The 21980-nt window shown below is 45.5% G+C and overlaps 1 protein-coding gene across 2 annotated transcripts in view; it reads right to left on the bottom strand.

Moving 5' to 3' along the window:
- The window catches only part of ASPN (asporin), a 283535-nt gene that overhangs the window by 145917 nt on the left and 115638 nt on the right, over nucleotides 1–21980 (bottom strand). The window contains exon 1 of one of the 2 annotated variants that reach the window (XM_086938937.1): nucleotides 5961–6134. The exons of the other annotated variant lie outside the window; for it this stretch is intronic. The gene's annotated coding sequence lies outside the window, so the exon portion shown is untranslated. Of the gene's footprint in view, nucleotides 1–5960; nucleotides 6135–21980 lie in introns of those variants that run through there. 2 annotated transcript variants of the gene reach the window in all.

Raw genomic sequence — 21980 nt, 5'->3', positions numbered from 1 at the left:
TTCTTCTATGTATCTTGGGTATATGATGCGAAGTTTGCTGAATGAGTGAAAGATGAGCTTTCTCAAGGTGTGTAGCCCAACGCAAATTTGGGGTGAGCCAGATTTCAAAATAATCAAATGTGGGGAGTGTAAAGAAGTGCAGAAGAATAAGATGAAATAATGATGGATTTATTCAAGTAGAAAGGATCCCATCCACAAGTATGCTCTTCACAGTACATCCAACAAGCTCCAACTGAAGTCTTTCCAAACATAACATTCTCTGCTGGTGCACATGACATTCCAGGGCTCCTAGCAACAGCATCAGGATGCCACAGGAAGCAGTTTGATGGGGTTGCCCCCAACTACCATACGGCTCTTAAATAGCTTCAAAACACCATTGGAGAAAACAATATACTTTGTCTTTTTATCATTTCATTCCAGCCCTCGCTCATCACAAAAGGAGTTAAAATCATTCAGTAGCTCTTGGAGCACTTGGGGAGATTTTGATATCAGTAGACTGTCGCCAGCGAAGAGAAGGACATTAGCCCTTCTCACGCTGACTTTTGGAGCATCACACCCATCCCTGTCAAGATAACCCACTACTCCATCAATGAACAGTGAAAACAGAGTGGGTGCCAAAACGCACCCTTGCCTGACTCCACCCCTGATCTTAAAGGGCCGCTCTCCCCCCATCTGACCTGGACCATATTATCTGCATGTAGTCTTCTCGCTTTGCTTTATTGCAGCGACCTTGGACAAAATATGGGCGTCCCTGTTCTCTCATGCATGATACCAACAAATACCCCCATGGAATCCACCTCTCCTCCAACCAAGGGCTTGACCGCAGTGTAGTATGCCGTCTGTCCGCTGGTGCTTCATCAGGCATATGAGCTCTACGTAAATTAGATCACTATACAATACTATATTATTTAGGGATTTTCAGATGATTATTTGGGCTGTAAATGAACTGGCAAAAAGGAATCAGAGATTCCTATGAGAGGTGAAAGTCATGTTTTATTGCACAGCCCTGCCAAGTGTGACTAGATTCTCCAGGCCTGGATTTTTCTTTGAATTCAGAGATTTGTTATCTTGTTGATTCAATTATGAAAACTGGACTACAAGTCAGAATTCAAAGGGAAAAAAACCCTGCACTAGAGTAGCTCATCATGCATGGACCTAGGAAATGTGGCAGCTATGTATTGGGATAGACACCCACGGGTAGTAGAGAGCTTTATAAATTGCAATTTAATTTCATAGCTGAGACATCCGTCTGCAGGAACTGGTGGCCAGCAAGAGTATTTTACTCACTGTGGCTCAGGTCTGTTGTTACCCCTTGAGGCAGTAGGTACATAAACCAGTGTACTACAGAAGCTTGTTGGGTAATCCTGGCCGTCCGAAGTCTTGCTCATTACATTGAAACTTCCGGCTGCAGGGAAACAGAAAAGCTTGGTGGACGAGTGGTAGTAGAAACCTGCCCACTGCCATGAGAGACCATAAAATACTACTAATGTGGTGGATGACTTCTTTTTCTTCCCTTTTGCTTTTTAAAATCCCCTCACTAGCTTCCCAAGGGACGAAGTTAGCAATATTTCAAAACAGTGATGTGATCTGTAAGACTAATAAAACTAGATATAAGGTCGCTTTGCGGGCCTATCATTCTGCCTGTGATACCGCCAGAGCGAATCATGCTGACACTACCATACTCAATGCCCAAAATAGACCTAAGGCCTTGTTTAAAGTGGTAAAAGATCTTTCAGGCATGTCTTCTGTACCTAAAGACCCCTGTCTGGACACAACCCAATGTAATGCCCTGGCAAAAAAAATTCTGGAGAAAATAGATAAAATCTATGCTACTTTTAACGCCACTCCCACTGTCTCTTCCACTTCCATGTCTCATATACCCATTTCTGGTTCCATCGATGCATCTAATCCAACCCCCACTGCCCCCCTACTTCACTCCTGGGAGCCGATTTTGCTCTCACTTTTTCAAAAATATCTTAATGAAATAAAAACTGGTTCTCCCCTTGATCCTATGCCTCCACAAATATTGCGAACCTTGGATCCAACCATACTTCAGATCATTCTGAATCTTTTAAATGCTTCATTGGTTGAAGCTACAGTCCCTAACGAATGGAAACATGCGATGGTGGTTCCATTGATAAAAAAGGCTAACGCGGACCCAAATAACCCTTCCAACTTCCGTCCTATTTCTTTGCTCTCTTGCTACTCTAAGGTTCTTGAAAAACACGTTAACTCTCTTCTCACTGCTTATGTTGAATCTTCTAATCTTCTTCACTGTTCTCAATCTGGGTTCAGGGCCGGCTTCTCTACTGAGACCACGCTCCTCGGTGTGTCTGAGACCATTAGAAGACAGGTGGACAGCGGGGAGACAGTGGCACTCATTCTGCTAGACTTGAGTGCCGCTTTCGACACCATCTCCCATTCCATCTTGCTGTCCACCTTGAAATCTGTGGGTATTGATGGTCCCGCCCTGGCCTGGATTGCTAGTTTTCTTTCTAATCGCACTTTCCAAGTCTTTTCTCCCTCGTCTGTTTCTTCTATCTTTTCCTCCCCTCACGGTGTGCCCCAGGGGTCTATTCTTAGCCCTCTTTTTTTTAATCTTTATGTGAGACCTCTTGCCTTCCTGGCAGAGCAAGCAGGCCTCACGATCTATTCTTACGCAGACGATACACAAATCGTCTATTCTCTATCCACCAATAAACATCTCCCCACGTCCTCCCTGCAGTCCTGGTTAGAACAAATCGCCACCTGGATGCACAGTCATAAACTAAAACTGAATGGCGATAAAACAGAGCTACTCCTATTCGGCCCTCACACCTCGCTCTGGGGTCCTCAACATTGGCCTCTTCAGATTGCCCCTACTCCTACCCCTTCAGCCTCAGTTCGCAACCTCGGGGCCCTTTTTGACAACCAGCTGTCATTTAAGCAACATGCTGTAAAAGTCTCTGCCACCTGCACTACCATCATAAGGTGGCTGAGAAAAATCACGTGGATGCTTCCTGCTGACACCCTGAGGACAGTGGTCCAGGTCCTTGTCACCTCACGCATGGACTATGGGAACATTCTGCTTCTGGGTGTCTGTAAGGAGGTAACAAAGAAATTTCAGGTGGTTCAGAATATGGCAGTCCGCCTTCTCTGTAACTTGCCTGCCAGGTCATCGGCCTCCATCCATCTCCGCAAGCTGCATTGGTTGCGCATTGAGAGCCAAGTAAAATTTAAAGCTCTCTGCATTATGCACCATATTAAAATGGGTAAAGCTCCTAAATACCTATCCTCTTTAGTCCAGCATTATGTTCCCTCCCGTACGCTGAGATCTTCCACACAAAACAAGTTTCTGATCCCTCGGGTCAACAGAGCCAAAATGGGCGGCTGCTCGTTTGCTCTACTGGCACCCTCCTTATGGAATTCAATGCCCCAATCCTTGCGTTCGGAAATCTATTACTTGACATTCGTAAAGGAATTAAGACCTGGCTTTTTAATACTTAATATGCGTGTTTATTCCCTCTCAACTTAACTCACTTTCTGTTTTTCTTTAGCGCCGGGAAACCTCCGGGTAGCTGCGCGCTCAATAAATGCAATTATAATAATAATAATAATCCTGGGGAGATGCTCATTTTTACACTCTTCACACTCTTAGTGACGCAAAGTGTCACTCAAAGCGCCACCTTCAAGGAGGGACCATGGAACCGAGATTGTTGTGCCTCTATAGTTTTTCACATAATTATGGATTTGCCAGACTTACTTAATAATCTGCCACCTGCTGCATAATTTGATTTAACAAAAAACAGAACTTCAAACTGTACTGAACGATCGAAACACGTGGTCCTGCGCAGTGGCAGACTTTTTGCAAACTGGTTAACTGGTTCCCTTTAATGTATAGAACGCTCTATTCAAGAGTCACACCTACACTAATGAAGTCAAACATTTGCCAAGACAGTATTGAAGGATTTAAAAGTAGAAACAGCATAATGAGGTTGCAGCAGAATCAGCCACAGTCTTCTGAAACATAATTTGTCTTTTTTCTTGCTCCATAATGTTTCCAACCACGCCACATAACTTAGTCCTATGTTGCCTCATAATTAAGGCTCCTGGTTTTATAGCATTTTCTTTCTATTTCCTTCTGTATTTATCCATATTTATTTTTGCTAATCTTATCTGTATTTATTTGAAGTTTTGTGGCAAAATTAAGCTGTAACTAGCATATTTCAATATCTAACCAAAAATATGTGCATTCTTATTTGAATGTCTATCAGTTTTCAATGAAAGACGCGTAGATGAGAAACCAATACACATTAAAGAATATATTAAACTTTTAGTATTAATCGAATGCATGTATAGTGCTCTTCCAGCATCATTATTAAAATATTTTTATTTTTTAGACTACTTACCTGTCAATCTGCACAGTTATCGACCTAACAGTCGTGACTGACAGTATTATGAAGTTCTCAGAAAAGAGCCTGATTTCCGTTTTTATCCACATTTAGGAATAAATACAGACAGGAAAAGGAATGACTTTCTGTCTGTACTTATCTGTAAAATTCAGTAGAAACGGAAAACAGGGGGCCCGATTCACAGAACTAATTTAAGACAAAATCCTAAACTTACTACTTTTGGTATTCACAGAAGTTAGGATTTTGTCTTAAATTTGTCTTAAAACAGACTTCAGTTAGGATTTTGCCTTAAGTCTATCTTAAGTCTGTCTTAAGACAAACTTAAGACGAAATCCTAACTTCTGTGAATACCAAAAGTAGTAAATTAGTTATGTGAATCGGGCCCAGGGAGCCTTACTCATAATTCACAAGACCCTGCAAATAAAGCATTGGAATGTCACACATAACCACACAGAAAGCTGATTAGAAAAGTGGAACAATAAGACAGCTATATAGTACCGCAGGATCAACCTTAAAATAATTGTAGAACTGGACAAAGTAAAAGGAAAGCCCTTACTGTAGCTATATTCAAGGTTGTAAACGGCTGGCAGTTTGCAAAAATGCTTCATTAAAGAACTTTTGCAGCTCAACAGACAAACCCAGGGGCCCACATGAACAGCAGAGCTGGACAATGAGGACAGTTGCTACAAGTCCTTCTAATTCCTTTTCGAAAGGAGATCAGACAGTCCAGAAAACCACTAAGACCCAAGCATACACGAAACCTGGAATCCTTCAGGGGTGTGTTGCTTAGCAACACCTTGGCCGATGGGACAAGTTGAAACAGTGTCAAGTTTCAGCAGTGCTGTCCCCCGCCTGGATCACCTGCTTTATTGCAGAAACAAGAGGAAAATGATCCAGAATCTATTTGATTTTCTGCCACAAAAATATCTTTCAAGGCCAGGGTTAGCATTGGGCTAAAAAAGGGTAGCAATTGGGACACCTTGTGACCCCTAAATGACGACCATCGTCAAAGTTTCAGAAATAAGCCTGGTCACTGGAATTGTGGGATTTTCAGGGCCCTGGTGTTTTCGGCAGGATTATGGATTTGGTTGACTAGCTTCATACTTCATCATCTGCTGTATAATTTGCTGATTTTCGAAAAAAACGGATCAAATTGTACTAAAAAAGTGGAACACTCATTGCTGCGCCATGGCAGACTTTTTGCAAACTGGTACTGGTTCCCTTGAGGTATAGAATGCTGTGTTCAATAGTTATACCTAGAATAATGAGGTCAAACATTTGCCCAGATAATATTGAACTTTTAAAAAGTAAAAATAGCATATTCCTAATCAGACAAAATCACTCACATCATGCAGCAAAATTTGCCTTTTCTTGTTCTATATTTTGCTACTTAAGCTTGCCCTCCATTGCCTCATATTTCACAAGACCCTGCATATAAGGTATTGAAACCTCACACATACACGTGCTGATAACAGATCAGCAAAGTGAAACATTGACAGCTATGTAGTGTTGCAGGAGCAACAATAAAATAACTGGTAGAGCTAGAAAAAGTCAAAAGAAAGCACTTACTGTGGCTGTCAAGGTTGCGACGTCTGGCAACCTACAAACATACTCCATCCCAGAACTTCTGCAGCTCGACCCATAGGCCCATAGACCCAAAACAGCCAGTGTCCGAAAGAACTAAAAAACCAGGCCAGCCTGATGAAGATGCAAGTCCTACTTCCTTTTCAAAAGCGGATCAGAACAGTTCAGAAAAAAAACACCAAAATCCAAGCATACTCGTGCTTGGTGTAGCCTGGAGGCCTTCGAGGGTGTGTTGCGAGGCAACAGCTTGGCAGATTGGACAAGTTGAAACACTAGCAAGTTTCAGCTGTGCCCAACCCTAGCCTGGAGCACCTGCTTTATTGCAGCAAAAATACATACATGATGCTAATGTTATTTTTTTTCTGCAACAAACCTATCTTCTGAGGCCAGGATCTCACAGGCAGGGACGGCGTTAGCATGGATATCCCTGGGGTCGCAATAGTGACCCCTGGATACCCTTAAGTGACATCTATGTTGCCACAACAGTAACAACATCGTAGAGGAAGGAAAGGAGAGTCTGTAAGGATTCAGAATGGGTTTATTCTACAAATAATAATCAGCATTTCTAAAAGGATGCTCTTTTTGCGCCTGCCATTAATTCAGATGTATACACATTTCTGAAATCTCACGTAAACTCAAACGCTTTGACAAGTTGTTAAAGGCTGTTTCTGCAGGTTTTATCCTTGATCAATAAATGTTTACTTATCAGTGAGCATTATTTTTACTCTGTTAAAATGACTAATAATGCTTAGCGCTTTAAAGCCAAACTAATTGGCTTTGCCAATGCAACAACGTCATGAGATCTAATGTTAGCAGGAAGGGTTTGATGTGGAATGGAACGGACTGAAGATGGCTATAAATGGTCTTAAAAAGGAGTTTGACGCATCTGTGGTTATCCATCGGGCAAAGTCCCTGCTGTGTTTTTAGATATAAAATGCATTGTCTTACAACATTCGAAATGTTGCTGCACAGCAGATGAATGAATCACAGAATAAATTATGGCTGCTCCACTCGCAGCTATCGTAGGGAACCATAGACTCAACATCGGCTCCTACACAGACGACACAGATTCTCCCCTCCACCAAAGAACCCACAGCCGCCAAGAACAACTTCCACGATGGGATGAAGGCTGTCACCACCTGGATGAATAACAGCTGCCTCAAGCTCAACTCAGAGAAGAGCAAAGTCCTCATCCTTATCTCCACACCCTCTGCCTGGGACGCCTACTTGTGGCCCGCAGCACTTGGAACCCCCAACACCCACTGACCGCGCACAAAACCTATGCATCACCCAGGACCCCTCGCTCACCATGAACCGCTCGATCAACACCATTTCATCATCCTGCTTCCACATGTTATGCCTGCTCCAAAAGATCTTCAAATGGATCCCCACCGAGCCCAGAAAGATGGTCACCCACGCACTCATCAGCAGCAAAATCGACTACGCAACACTCTATGCTGTCATCACCCGAAAACTCCTCAAGAAACAGCAGAACATTAAAAACACCTCCGCTAGACTCATCCTCAACATCCCCCATATCACCGGCCACCTGAGAGACCTCCACTTGCTCCCAGTCAACAAAAGAATCATCTTCAACCTCTCACACATGCCTACAAAGCCCTACACAAGTTGTGACCTGGGTACCTCAACCACGACTGCGCATTCCACGTATCCACTAGAGACCTCCGGTCCGCCCATCTGGCCGTGGCTTTAGTCCCACATGTCCACAAGACCACAGCCGCAGGAAGATCCTTCTCCTACCCCACAGCAAAGACCTGGAACACCCTGCCTCTCCACTTCAGGCAATCACTGTCACTGCCTCAATTCAGGAAGGACCTCAAGACCTGGCTCTTCAACTGAACCACATCGCCTTCGATGGACCAGTAGCCCCCCACGCCTTGAGACCCTTACTGGTGAGAAGTCACGCTATGTAAGCCACCTGATTGAATACTGGATTATCCATATGGTACACTGGACCCCATACAAACCCCGTAGACTAGGGTTAACTAACGGACAAATGTTAGACTTGCAAAACTCACGGACGTAACCTAGAACTTAAGCTCCTACACTGTCACTTGGTCAAAAGGTTCTTGAATGACGTTCATTCCTATCCTTAACATGTGTAACATAAAATGGACCCCAGCACTCACTCTAATAACCCTGGGAGCCTTCCCACCAGAAATCAACACAAATCTAAATCTCAAAGACATATTCCTCCTTGGTGTTCTCTTAACAATAGGAACCAACTTTATTCTCTCAGAATGGAAATATTTCTCACAACTCTATCCACACTTGGTAGGCTTGGACTGGGGTCACATGAGGGACAGACAACACCTTAAACTATTTTGTACACCAATGCATTTCAAAAATCAACATTTGGGGGAAAATGAACACTTATATCAGCTTTAGGAAACAGCCCATTCAGTCCCCTATGAGCGTTGAGAGCCCTTGAGAGAGTCCTAAAAGTTGGCAGGAACACTCAAACCATACCACTTCCTACTCACTTCCCATTTCTTACTGATCCTCCATCCATTCGTTCTTTCGTCTTCTTCCACAGATTTATTGTTTCTTATCTGTATTATATTTTTTTCTTATCTTATTTCTCAGCAAATCTGTGTACTATAGTTTTTTATAATACAGCATGTTTAAGTCGTATTGAAAAGCAAGTACATCTCTATCTGTAACAGAAACATATCTAAACGTATGATATAAAAACAAATCTTGTGTAGAATGTTGTTGGACTTTCTGCAGGGTCTTCCTCAAACCCTTTGCCTTCAGACCTAAACCTTTGGCTGAGTTCGTTTTTGTTGGCTTTAGAGTAGGAGTGATTTTATTTGCATGATTAATTAAAAACTTTGTAATAATGCACATAAAATAATGAATAAAAACAAGGGTAAGAAATTGTAAGATAAACTGTGGTGGTTTGGATTACATTTCTTTTATCTGCTCGCATTGTGTGTAAGTGAAATAGACCTAAGACTCAGTGCACTTTACCACTGCTAACGAGGGCTAAAGTGCTTGTGCTCTCTTCTTAAAACTTGACCTATACCCAATTGACATATTTAATTTTTCATAAGTCCCTAGTAAAGTGGCACTAAATGTGCTCAGGGTCTGTGAATTAAATGCTACTAATGGGTGTGCAGCACTGATTGTGCCACATGTATTTGGGCTGCCATTTCAGCCTATGTTGGCAGTTTTTGAAACTGCCATTTCGACCTGGCAAAATAAACCTTTTATCAGGCCCAACCCTTCCTTTTTAATACATTTAAGTCACCCCTTGGGTAGTTTCTTGGCAGCCCAGAGGGCACGGTGCAATGTGTTGAAAAGGCAAGACATGCACCTTTAAGTTTTACATGTCCTGTTAGTGAAATTCTCTTGAATTCGTTTTTCACTAATGGCAAGCCTATCTCTCTAATAGGATAACATTAGAATTGTCTTATAACGCTTTATCGGCCACATGCATCAAAGTCCATTTTTGCGATTCCTAATTTGCGATTTTTACCGAATCGCAAATAAGGAATCGCAAAACGGGATGCATGATTAAAATTGAATACAATTTGCGATTCGGTAAAAATCGCAATTTTTACCGAATCGCAAATATTATGCAAATTCCAATTTGCGATTTCGCAATTCCCATTGATTCCTATGGGCCAAAAGGCCCTTAGGAATCATTGGGAATTGCGAATTCGCAAATTAGAATTCGCAAAATGTTGATGCATTCCATGGGTGCAGGGGGGGTCCTTTGGACCCCCCCTGCACCCCTGAAATGTATTTTGAAGTGCATGTTTCAAACACACATGTCCTAAGGACATGTGTGTCTGTAACATGACAGTGTTTTAAAATGCAAATTAGAGCATTTTAACACTTTTTCGCAAATTACCACGAGGTTCAACCTCGTGGTAATTCGCACCCCAGATTTGCGAATTCGCAATTTTAAAATTAATCATGCATTGCTTTTAAGGAATCGCAATTTTGCGATTCCTTAAAAGCAATCGCATTTTTGGAATTCGCTAAAAATAGCGATTTCACCAAAAATGCTTGATGCATCCCAGAACCTATTTAGGAATCGCAAACGGCCAATTTTACCGAATCGCACCGTTTGCGATTCCTAAATAGCTTGATGCATGTGGGCCTATAAGTGTAATTTCCAAATGGGAAGAGATAACCAGTTCATGCTTGGTGTCTCTGGAATCCAATTGCGAATCCTATTTCATGGTGATGTCTGCAATGCTGAAAATGCCACTTTTAGAGAGTTGGCATTTTCTTGCCTTATTCTTTTGGTGCTTGCAGCCTGTTTCTGGGTGTTGCTGACAGGTGAGCTTTCTGTATTCCTCACACCATGAGAAGCTTAGGTGTAACTGGGCACATGCCTACCTACACTTAAATAGGCTGTGTCCTGTTTTCACACAAAAGGCTGCACATCTCTTGTAGTTAGTTTGGAGCCAGGGCAAGGAAGGCAGGGCATCTGTTCATTTCAGAGACATGCCTCTAGAAGATTCTTCCCACTTCAAATGCACAACTGTGTATAAAATAAGGGCCTCAGACACCAGCTCTTCAGTACACTTCTGAATCTGTGGATGTTCTGCCAGGAAGGACAGCCACTTTGTTGGACTGCTGCTATAAAGGAAGTGCTGCCCAGTTGTGCTGGCCTGCTGCCCTCTTGCCTGGAGAAGAAGAACTGGACCTTCAACTTCCTCTTACACCCAGGACCCCAGAGTGTTTCAAAGGGTTACCAATTGGATGCCTATTGTATAGTGTAGAATTTCTGCCCTAATAGACACACACAAAACCAGATTATAGCTGTTAGAGAAACACCGATGTCCTTGTGGTTAAATCTTCATTTAATAATCTCGATTGCCAGCCGACACGTGTTTAGCCACGGGAATGTAATAATTCCACGACTCATTAGGGCTGGAAGGATACAAACAATATATATGGAGCATACAGTAATACAAAAAAAACCACAATTTCGTTGTATATGTAAAGTGACTTGGTGGTTATCCCGTGTTATTGCAAAATTCTGAAAAAATGTGACATAGGGCAATTCGCTAGTGGAGACTAAGACAGGTCCCCACATACCAATGTGGGCGGTAGTGTGTGGAAGAAGGTGCATATTTTACAAACCGACATACAATTCGAGAATCGGTGATCGAAAAGAGCGGTGCCTAGAACCGAGTTTCAGATTGAGACCAAGTTGAAAGAGCAATTCAGCGTTATAAAAAGAGACCCAGTGAGTAAAGTGGAGACACAAGAGGGGAGGGTGGAGAAAGTTGGTGGAACAGCGACTTTCCGTTTGGGTGTGCTGTATCCTCAATCATCCTTAATCTGATTATTCTCTCCTTATACTATTAAAAGATGTGCGTTTTAGCTGAAAAGGTTGAGGTGTAGCGCTCTAGGTCTGTAGGGGTTCAAAAATAAAAGGAAGGAACAAAGGAGGAAAACAGTGTTTAAAAATTGGAAACAACCGTTACATTCAACACAGTATTCCAAAAGTGGAAGTTACGTTGGATTTCATCATATAACGATGACCATAGGGGATTATTTGTAAGAAGCACAGTCGAGAATCACCGCTAGGCCGGTTATACTTCCAACCCGGCCCCGCTCAGGACCAAGTGAGCACGCACGGTTCTTGATCTTATCTGTGCGTTGCTGTTAGTGTACCTGGGTAGGTAACAGAAAAGAAACACCGGGGCGGAAAGGAAAAAATGGGGGGGGGGGTGAGGAAGTAATTTAGGTTGACGGAAGCTAAATCGATGAAAATGCTAATTATTGTGGAGGGATGGGGAAATTTTCCACCTTACCTCAGGTCAAATGCCTTGTGGTTAATTCAGTAAATGACTCCGGTTAGAAGTTAGTAACAAAGGTTGCTTAGCCTTTCTTCAGTCTACGCGTGAGTTACTGGAAAAGTCATTAAAAAACAAACAAACATAGAGGTCAAGTGGTGAAAGCGAACTGAAAGGCACAAGCATAATGTGCTTTCATCGCGCATCCAAAGAAAACCCCACATTCATTCATTGATGTCACTGACCATGTCATGAATGATGTAATTTGTGACATCATCAGCAGTGGATTGCGGGTGCGCGATATATAGTTAGTGCAACTAACTATGTATGCGAATTTCAATGGTTTTGTGTGAGTAAAATAAGGTTTTGTAAATGCTAATTCCTAACTATATATGGTCTATAACCTATGGTTTGTTCAGTGAATATATATATATATACACACACATATACATATATATAAATGCATATGTATATATATATATATATATATATATATATATATATATATATATATATATATATATATATATATATATATATATATATATATATATATATATATATATATATATATATATATATATATATGTGAATGAATGAATATAAAACTTGTAAAGCGCTAACTTTGCCAAAGGGTGTCAAGGCGCTAACAGCAGAAGATAAATGCAGACAGCCAAGGCACCCCTACACCAACGTCAGAGGAAACAGACAGGTTTTTAACATTTTACGAAACACAGTGTGTAAACATTGTCCCGCAATTTCGTCGGAAAGAGAATTTCACAACTTAGCGGCAATCGCTGAGAAGGATCTCCCACCCAATCTCAGCTGCTTAAATCTAGGCACCGTAAGAAGATGCTTACTGACTGACCTGAGGTTCCTTGTAGGGACGTAATGAGGAAAAAAAGCTTTAATACCGTCTGGGGCCCGGCCATAGTAGGCATTGTGAGTAAGGCAAAGAGCTGTAAACGTGACCCTACGGTCAATTGGGAGCAAAGGCAGAGACCGAAGGGAGGATGAGACTGAATGATATTTAGGCACTTCCGTCACCAGCCTAACCGCAGCGTTTTGCACCAACTGCCGACGCTGCAGCTGTCCCTTATTAATACCCAAATAAAGGCGTTGCAGTAATCTAGTCTGGAGAGTATTAAAGCAACAAAAACGTGTTTGCGGGCAGCGAGTGAAAGGCACTGTGCGACCTTCTTTATGATCCTTATAAGCCCGAAACAAGTAGCCACCGTCCTACTGATCTGTAGATTAGGGGACAAAGACTTGTCCAACAGGAATCCCAGGTTCTTACCGTGGGACACAGGGCTGGGGCAAGTACCCAAAGATTCGGGCCACCACTCCCCGGATAAGATGTTTACCTTGTCCCCAAAAATGAGAACCTGTGTCTTCTCGCCATTCAATTTGAGATAGTTTTTAACCATTCATGATGATACTGCCTTCATACAGCTTTTAAAATTGCAGGCAGCATCACTGATGTTATGAGTGATGGACACCATGATCTGCGTGTCATCGGCATATGATAACACTTCCAGACCAAAGGATTTCACCACCCTTGCTAGCGGGGCAACCTAGATATTAAAAAATGTAGGGCTCAGCGAAGAGCCCTGAGGCACCCCGCTTAGCAAGGGGGTTGGGTCAGAGTAGAAATTGAAAAATTGCACTGAGAGGGTCCGATCACTAAGAAAGGAGGCGAGAAGACTTAGAGCCGAGCATCCAACGTGGAGAAAGGGTCTCAAAAGCTGCGGTAAGGTCCAGTAGAATCAGCAGATTAGTATGGCCTGCATCCACCTGAGTGCGAATGTTATCAAGCACCGTGGTGAGCTCAGTTTCGGTGCTATGGTCATTTCTAAAGCCATGTTGAGACCCATCAAGATTTTGGTGGTCTCTCAGATAGGCACTCGAATGATGATTAAGGTGGGATTCTAGAATTTTAGCTGGGGCTGGCAAGAGAGAGATGGGTTGCTAATTCTTCAATTCCAGCGAGTCCAGTGATGGCTTTTTTAAGAGGCCTAACTACTGCCGTCTTCCAGGCCAAGGGGTATTGCCCCTCCGAAATAGCCAGATTAAGGACAGTGGTGAGGTGCGGTAAAATTGCATCTTTTGCACTCTTTAAAACTCTCAGGGGACAGGAGTCCATTGGCGAGGCAGACTTAGTTCCCTCTAACAAACAGTCTGTGCTCTCCAAAGACAGACTTGGGAAGGAGAGTAAGCTGGGGAGCTCAATGTTACTAGAGCTTTCCTCCATACCACTTTCATACTGAGTGTCTGAATCCAGGTTAACATTTTGGGCTTCCAACTGAGTGTAGATCTCTTGGATCTTTGACCGAAAGAAAGCTGAGAACCTGTCACAGAGCTCCTGTGACACCTCACCAGAGTCGGTATTTGTAGGAGTAATCAGGGAGTTTACCATATTAAAGAGCTCTTTAGAAGATTTAATAGACTCAGAGACCTTAACAAAGAACCTTCCCTCCTCTTCCAAAATGGCCGCCTTATATACCTTCAGACAATGTTTATGCAGGTTTCTGCCTAAAGCTGTAGGTTCAGTGCCCCATGTTCTTTCCAGCCTTCTACACTAAGCCTGGGCGTAGTTCGCGTAGCCGCACTCCGCGGAGCTACGCGAAGATGCACTTGCACTCCGCGAACTACGCATAACTCCGCGAACATGCGTAGTAGCTTGCTTAACCTGTTCGCGAGCCGTTTTTTGTCTTCGGGAGCGCCGTGGAACTCTGGAACCTGCTCGACACCACATCTCCAGACGTCGCCTTCCTCACGGAAACATGGATGAACGCCTCCTCAGCGCCCGACATCGCCGTCGCCATCCCGGACGGATACAAGAACAAGATCACCCGGAGAGACCGCGTCAACCAGACAGGAGGAGGCATCGCCATCGTCCACAAGAACACCATCCGCATCACGACCAACTCAGACGACACCCTCACAGCCGCCGAACATCTGCACTTCCAGATGCACACTGACCCCAAGACCACACTCAGAGGCACCCTCATCTACAGACCCCCAGGACCTCGCACACAATTCAGCGAAGACATCGCAGACTTCATCAGCCCGCACGCCCTCGCCTCCGCTGACTACATCCTCCTATGGGACCTCAACTTCCACCTGGAGAACAACAACGACAACAACACCACCACCCTGCTGGACAACCTCGCCAACCACGGACTCAAGCAACTGGGGAACACCCCCACCCACTACGCCGGACACACGCTTGACCCAGTCTTCTCCTCCAGCAAGTACATCTCCTTCAGCCACTCCACCGGACTCCACTGGACAGACCACAGCTGCGTCCACTTCAGCTTCAGAAAGACCACGACTCACCACCACCCGCAACAGGTTCCCCGCAGGAGCTGGAACAAGATCACCACCGACCAGCTCACCACTTCACTGAGCCAGAACCCTCCCGCCAGCTCAACGGACCCCAACCAAACAGCCAACAACCTCACACAGTGGATCACCAACTGCGCTGATGACCTTGCACTTCTGAAAAACCATCCCAGCAGGCCCGGCAGCAAGAAAGCCTCCTGGTTCAACGACGACCTCAAGAACTCCAAGAACTGCCATACCCTCGAGAAAGCCTGGCGAAAAAACCTAACTACAGACAACATGACCGCCCTCAAGCACGCCACCCGCTAACACCACCAGCTGATCCACACCACCAAGAAGACAGCATTCAAGGAACGTCTCGACAACAATGCACACAACAGCAAGAAACTCTTCAGCATCGTCAAAGAGCTCTCCAACCCCAGCGCCGGAAACAACGACATCACTCCCTCGCAAGACCACCGAACCGACACCCCCCACGACCACCCTCCGCGACTGGACCCCGGTCAGCACCGAAGACACCATCCACACGATGAACACCATCCACTCCGGATCACCAACCGACCCATGCCCCCACCACGTCTTCAACAAGGCCGACTCCGTCATCACACCCCAACTCCGGGACATCATCAACTGCTCCTTCAGCACCGCCACCTTCCCGGCGAGCTGGAAGCATGCCGAACTCAGCGCCCTCCTGAAGAAACCATCAGCGGACCCCGCCGACCTCAAGAACTACCGCCTCATCTCGCTCCTCCACTTTCCTGCCAAAGTCATTGAGAAGACCGTCAACAGACAGCTTGCTGCCTTCCTCGAGACGAACGGATCCCTCGACCACTCGCAGTCCAGCTTTCGCGCCCACCACAGCACCGAGACTGCCCTCATAGCAGCCACTGACGACATCCAAGACCTGCTCGACAACTCGGAAACAGCGGCCCTCATCCTCCTGGACCTCTCCGCAGCATTCGATACGGTCTGCCACCGCACCCTAGTGCAGCGCCTCAGCAACATCGGAATCCAAGAGAAGGCACTGGAGTGGATCATCTCTTTCCTTACCGGAAGAACCCAGAGAGTCCGCCTCCCCCATACAGATCCAAGGCCACCGAAGTCATATGCGGCGTACCACAAGGATCATCACTCAGCCCCACCCTCTTCAACGTCTACATGAGCCCCCTCGCAGCCATCGTACGCCAACACAACCTCAACATCATCTCCTACGCCGACGACACCCAGCTGATCCTCTCCCTCACCAACGACCCAGGAACCGCCAGAACCAACCTACACGAAGGGATGAAAGACGTAGTCGAGTGGATGAGGAACAGCCGCCTGAAACTGAACTCAGACAAGACGGAAGTCCTCATCCTTGGATCATCACCCTCCGCCTGGGACAACTCCTGGTGGCCCCCTGCCCTGGGCAGCGCACCCAAACCAACGGACCACGCACGCAACCTGGGCTTCATCCTGGACTCCTCCCTCTCGATGACCAGACAAGTCAACGCCGTCTCATCATCATGCTTCAACATCCTACGCATGCTCCGAAAGATCTTCCGATGGCTCGCCACCGAAACCAGGAAGACGGTCACACAGGCACTCGTCACCAGCCGACTGGACTACGGAAACACCCTCTATACCGGAACCACAGCCAAACTCCAGAAAAGACTCTAACACATCCAGAACGCCTCCGCACGACTCATCTTGGACATCCCCCGACACAGCCACATCTCCGGACACCTGAGAGACCTTCACTGGCTCCCCGTCAGCAAGAGAATCACGTTCCAACTCCTCACCCACGCACACAAGGCCCTCCACGACCTGGGCCCCAGGTACCTCAACAACCGCCTGACCTTCTACACTCCCACCCGCCAGCTACGATCGACCAGCCACGCCCTCGCTGCCGTGCCACGCATCCGAAGATCCACCATGGGAGGAAGATCCTTCTCCTACCTGGCAGCCAAGACTTGGAACTCCCTCCCCATCCACCTCCGCCTGACCCAAGACCACCTCCGCTTCAGGAAGCAACTCAAGACATGGCTGTTCGAGCAGTAGCGGACCCCCTCCCCCAAGCGCCTTGAGACCCTCTGGGTGAGTAGCGCGCTATACAAATATCCTGATTGATTGATTGATTGATTTCCTGCATGCTCGGGATGTGTAGCGCGCGAAGTTACCCATGAGGTTTGTCCCGCCCGCTCGCGTCCCCTTATTTCCGGTCACTACTAACGTGTTCGCGAGTTATTCTGTGCCAGATTGCAGTTTCTGCGTGTTCGGCAACTCGATCTTACCGACAAGCATCCTCGTGCACGCGAAAATGCTATTGAGCGCGCGAGAACTACGCTACGCAGCAGTTTGCGGAGTATTCGACAACTTCGCGTTCTCCGCGGAGCGCGGAGTTGCCGAAACTCCGCAAACTCCGCGAACGGAGCGTAGTTCTTCGCCCAGGGCTATTCTACACTCCTGTCTCAGCTTGCGTATTATATCAGAAAACCACGGGGCGGAGGGTCTTTTCCTTGCTGAGTAATGGTTTTTTAAGGGGGCTAAACTATCCAGTACTTCTACTAGCTTTTTGGAAAGCTCAATAGCCGCTAAATTGGCACTTAAATGACCTGGAATATGAAAATTTACCAAGGCGGTAACTACATCCTCATTACTAATCAACTTCAGATTCTGTTTTTCCAGCTTTTTCTTGTTATCTGGTTGCATGAACCCAGAGGCCAAAACCTTCTGATTAAAAGGGATGGCAAAGTGATCTGACAATGCCAACGGAATGGGCTCTCCTACCCAAATTTGGTGATCGTTGGAAACAATCCCATCCAGGGTGTGGCCCGCCACATGGAAAGGAAGAGTGACTAGTTGAGAAAAGCCACAATCATTCATATTTTCCAAAAGGGATAGGGTATCATAATTTGCAGAGTTCTCTAAGTGAAAATTAAAATTACCAAGAAGGGTGAAACTACTTCTATCTAAATAAGGCTCCAAAAGCTTACAGAGATCCTGAGGAAAAGAAGCCCTAGATCCCGCTTGCCGATAACAAAGCACTCCGGAAAAACTTTCGATGGGATGGGTATTAATAGAGAAGTATAAGGCGTGATATTGATCGGCCGGGGATTTGACTGGTACGGAGCGACAGGTAAAAAAGTCCCTGCACAGAATGCCCAATCCCGACTGTGTCTGCCTACTCTATCAAATCTTGTGAGGCAATATCCGTCAGAGATTTCCTCTATCAGATCAGGGCCTGAGAAATCATTAGCCCATGTTTCCGTTATGAATACCCAATCAGGATTCTGTTGTAAAACAAAATCTTTGAAGGCAACATGGTTTTTAATCAGGGATCTAACGTTTATCAGGAACCCCACGACTACCTTCACCATGGCCTTGTTGATAACTGGGCTCTTCTCTCCTCCTCCTGTAGTTCTGAAGTCACAGTGTACATAAGAGGGGGATAATTTGTTAGCTAGAGTATCGGGGTCCATGGACTGCGTGCAATGGACTGTAGCCTTAAAGATACCCAATAGTTCCTCTCTGGATTACCTCAAAGCGGCACTTCCATCAGGCAGCGAAGAACCAGCATCCCTGGGGTCTGGTGGGGACTTGGCGTGGACGGGCACAGACGGGCTTGCATTTGGCGGGCCTTTGGTGCGCCGGTGGTGCGCCCGCTGTGCGGCTGGCAGGGCATGCTGTTTTTATAGGTTTCGCGCACTAGAGGGCTAACCCAGCTGTCTCCACCCCCTGTGACCCGGCCGAGGAGCAATGGAGCTTCGTGCACCCTTCACAACAAACAGTAACAACCGCTGTGGAGCGGGGTACGAGGCAGGACTTCTAAGAGCAGGGAGACTGCTCCCAACCGCATGCAAGGTAAGCGTTTTATGGTGCAAGAAAGAACTAATGATAGAGAGCACAGGAATTTAAAATTTTAAAGTAGCACAAACATACAATGTTAAATCGGTGTGGCTGCTGAGAACCCCCAACGAGGTGAGTGAAAGAATCCTGGTGTGTCTGCCTATAACCGCATATGTGTGCACATAGAGAGAGGTAGAGAGAGGTAGAGAGGTAGAGGAAGAGAGTAGTATAGAGAGAGGTAGAGAGAGAGGTAGAGAATAGAGAGTAGAAAGAGAGTAGTAGAGTGTGTGTAGTAGAGCGTGTGGTAGAGTGTGTAGTGTAGCGCAGTAGATAGTATGTAGTAGAGTAGTAGAGAGTGTGTAGTAGAGAGTGAGTAGTAGAGTGAGTAGTAGAGAGTGAGTAGTAGAGTGAGTAGTAGAGTGAGTAGTAGAGAGTGAGTGGTAGATAGTAGTAGATAGTGTAGTAGAGAGTGTAGTAGAGAGTGTGTAGTAGAGTGTGTAGTAGAATATGTAGTAGAGAGTGTAGTAGAGAGTGTGGAGTAGAGTGTGTAGTAGAGAGAGGTAGAGAACCAGAGAGTGTGTAGTAGAGTGTGTAGTAGAGTGTGTAGTAGAGTGTGTGTAGCAGAGAGTGAGTAGTAAAGTGAGTAGTAGAGTGTGTAGTAGAGTGTGTAGTAGAGTGTGTATTAGAGAGTGTGTAGTTGAGAGTGTGTAGTAAAGAATAGTGAGTAGTAGAGTAGTAGAGAGTGAGTAATGGAAAGTGAGTAGTAGAAAGTGCTGTAGTAGAGTGTGTGTAGTAGAGTGTCTGTAGTAGCGTGTGTGTAGTAGAGTGTATGTAGTAGAGAGTGAGTAGTAGAGAATAGTAGAGTGAGTAGTAGAGAGTGAGTAGTAGTGTGTGTAGTAGAGTGTGTGTAGTAGAGTGTGTGTAGATGTAGTAGAGAGTGAGTAGTAGAGAGTGAGTAGTAGAGTGTGTAGTAGAGTGAGTAGTAGAGTAGTAGCATGTGTTTAGTAGAGTGTGTGTTGTAGAGAGTAGAATTAGAGAGTGTGTAGTACAGTGTGTGGTATTGTGTGTAGTAGAGAGTGTGTAGTAGAGTGTGTAGTAGAGTGTGTGTAGTAGAGTGTGTGTAGGTGTAGTAGAGAGTGAGTAGTAGAGTGTGTAGTAAAGTAAGTAGTAGAGTAATAGCATGTGTTTAGTAGAGTGTGTGTTGTAGAGAGTAGTATTAGAGAGTGTGTAGTAGAGTGTGTGGTAGTGTGTGTAGTAGAGAGTGTGCAGTATAGAGTGAGTATTAGAGAATAGTAGGGTGTGTAGTAGAGAGTAGTAGAGTGGATACTAGAGAGTGAGTAGTAGAGTGTGTAGTAGAGAGTAGTAGAGTGAGTAGTAGAGAGTGAGTAATAGAGTAGTAGAGTGTGTGTAGTAGATAGTGAGTAGTAGAGCGTGAGTAGTAGAAAGTGAGCAGTAGAGTGTGTAGTAGAGTGTGTGGTAGTGTGTGTAGTAGAGTGTGTGTACTAGAGTGTGTGTACTAGAGTGTGTGTAGTAGAGTGTGTGTAGTAGAGAGCGAGTAGTAGAGAGTGAGTAGTAGAGAGTGTAGTGTAGAGAGTGTAGTGCAGAGAGTGTAGTAGACTGTGTAGTATAGTGTGTAGGAGTGTGTAGTAGAGAGTAGAGAGTGGTAAAGAGTAGAGGGTGTAGCAGAGAGTGAGTAGATAGTAGAGAGTGTGTAGTAGAGTAGTAGAGAGTGAGTAGTAGAGAGTAGTAGTGTGTAGTAGAGTATGTAGTAGAGAGTGTGTAGAAGAGTAGTAGACAGTGTGTAGTAGAGTAGTAGACAGTGAGTAGTAGAGAGTAGTAGAGTAGTAGAGAGTGAGTAGCAGAGAATGTGTAGTACAGAATGAGTAAGAGTGTGTAGTAGAGAGTGTGTAGTAGAGAGTGTGTAGTAGAGAGTGTGTAATAGAGAGTGTGTAATAGAGTGTGTGTAATAGAGAGTGTGTAGTAGAGAGTAGTAGTGTGTAGTAGAGTGTGTAATATAGAGGGGGATGAGAGGTTCAAATGAGGCCGCTGGTGTGCACCAGGAGAACAGATAGATGGAGACAGAGACCAGGACAGGCCTCAGGATCTCAAAAGAGCATTGGAAGAAGTTACACCTCAGACTAGACCCAGATTAGTACAGCTCCTTGAAGTCCTACAGTACACCTGCTTGCTTTAGACAGACATAACTGTTAGATGAATGCATATTTAGATCTAAACTTGCGCCTGGCGAACACCAGAGGACGTGGGTTGGTTGAGGAACTGGAAGTCCTGACCCCTCTCTTCCTGAGATAGGCTCCTGCTGCAGAGAACTGTGAGCAGAGCTCTCTCGCGAGCTAGGATTTTCCTGCAGTCACTTGTGAACCGGGCTGTCTCGCTCGTGAGCTACCATCTCCCTGCGGACACCAGTCAGTAGGGCTGTCTCTGTTTGTGAAGGCTGGGCTGTCTCTCTCATGAGATACCACTACCTCACAGCAGACACCTGTCAGTAAGGTTGTCTATGTGTGTGAAGGCTGGGCTGTCTCTGTGTGTGGCTGCTGGGCTGGCTTTCTCATGAGCTACGATCTCCACTCAGACACCTGCCAGTAGGACTGTCTCTGTGTCTGGCTGCTGGGCTGTCTCTGTGTGTGACTACTAGGCAGTCTCTCTCATGAGCTACTACCTCCCCGCAGACACCTGTCAGTAAGGCTGTCTCTGTGTGTGACTGCTGGGCTGTCTCTGTATGTGACTGCTGGGCCACAGAGTGATTTGACCTGATCGCGGGCAGTCACGGACTGGGTGGGGGCACTTGAGGACAGTCAAACTGACCCAAGAGGTGCCGCAAATAGTCATAGCCTGGGTGTGGAGAGGGGGGCGTTTTTGGACAGTTGGGCAAGTCCGAGAGTTGCCACAATCATTATGGACAGCACTTCAGGGCAGTGAGGCTGAACATAGAAGAAGTACAGACAGTCATGGTCTAGTGAGGGCAGCACTTTAGGACAGTGAGGCTGAAAAGAGAAGAAATACAGACAGTCCTGGGCTGGTGTGGGCAGCA

Source organism: Lissotriton vulgaris, chromosome 9, assembly GCF_964263255.1.
Source record: "Lissotriton vulgaris chromosome 9, aLisVul1.2, whole genome shotgun sequence".
Taxonomy (NCBI): domain Eukaryota; kingdom Metazoa; phylum Chordata; class Amphibia; order Caudata; family Salamandridae; genus Lissotriton; species Lissotriton vulgaris.
The sequence above is the reverse complement of the archived record's forward strand: the minus strand, read 5'-3'. Positions and strand labels throughout refer to the sequence as shown.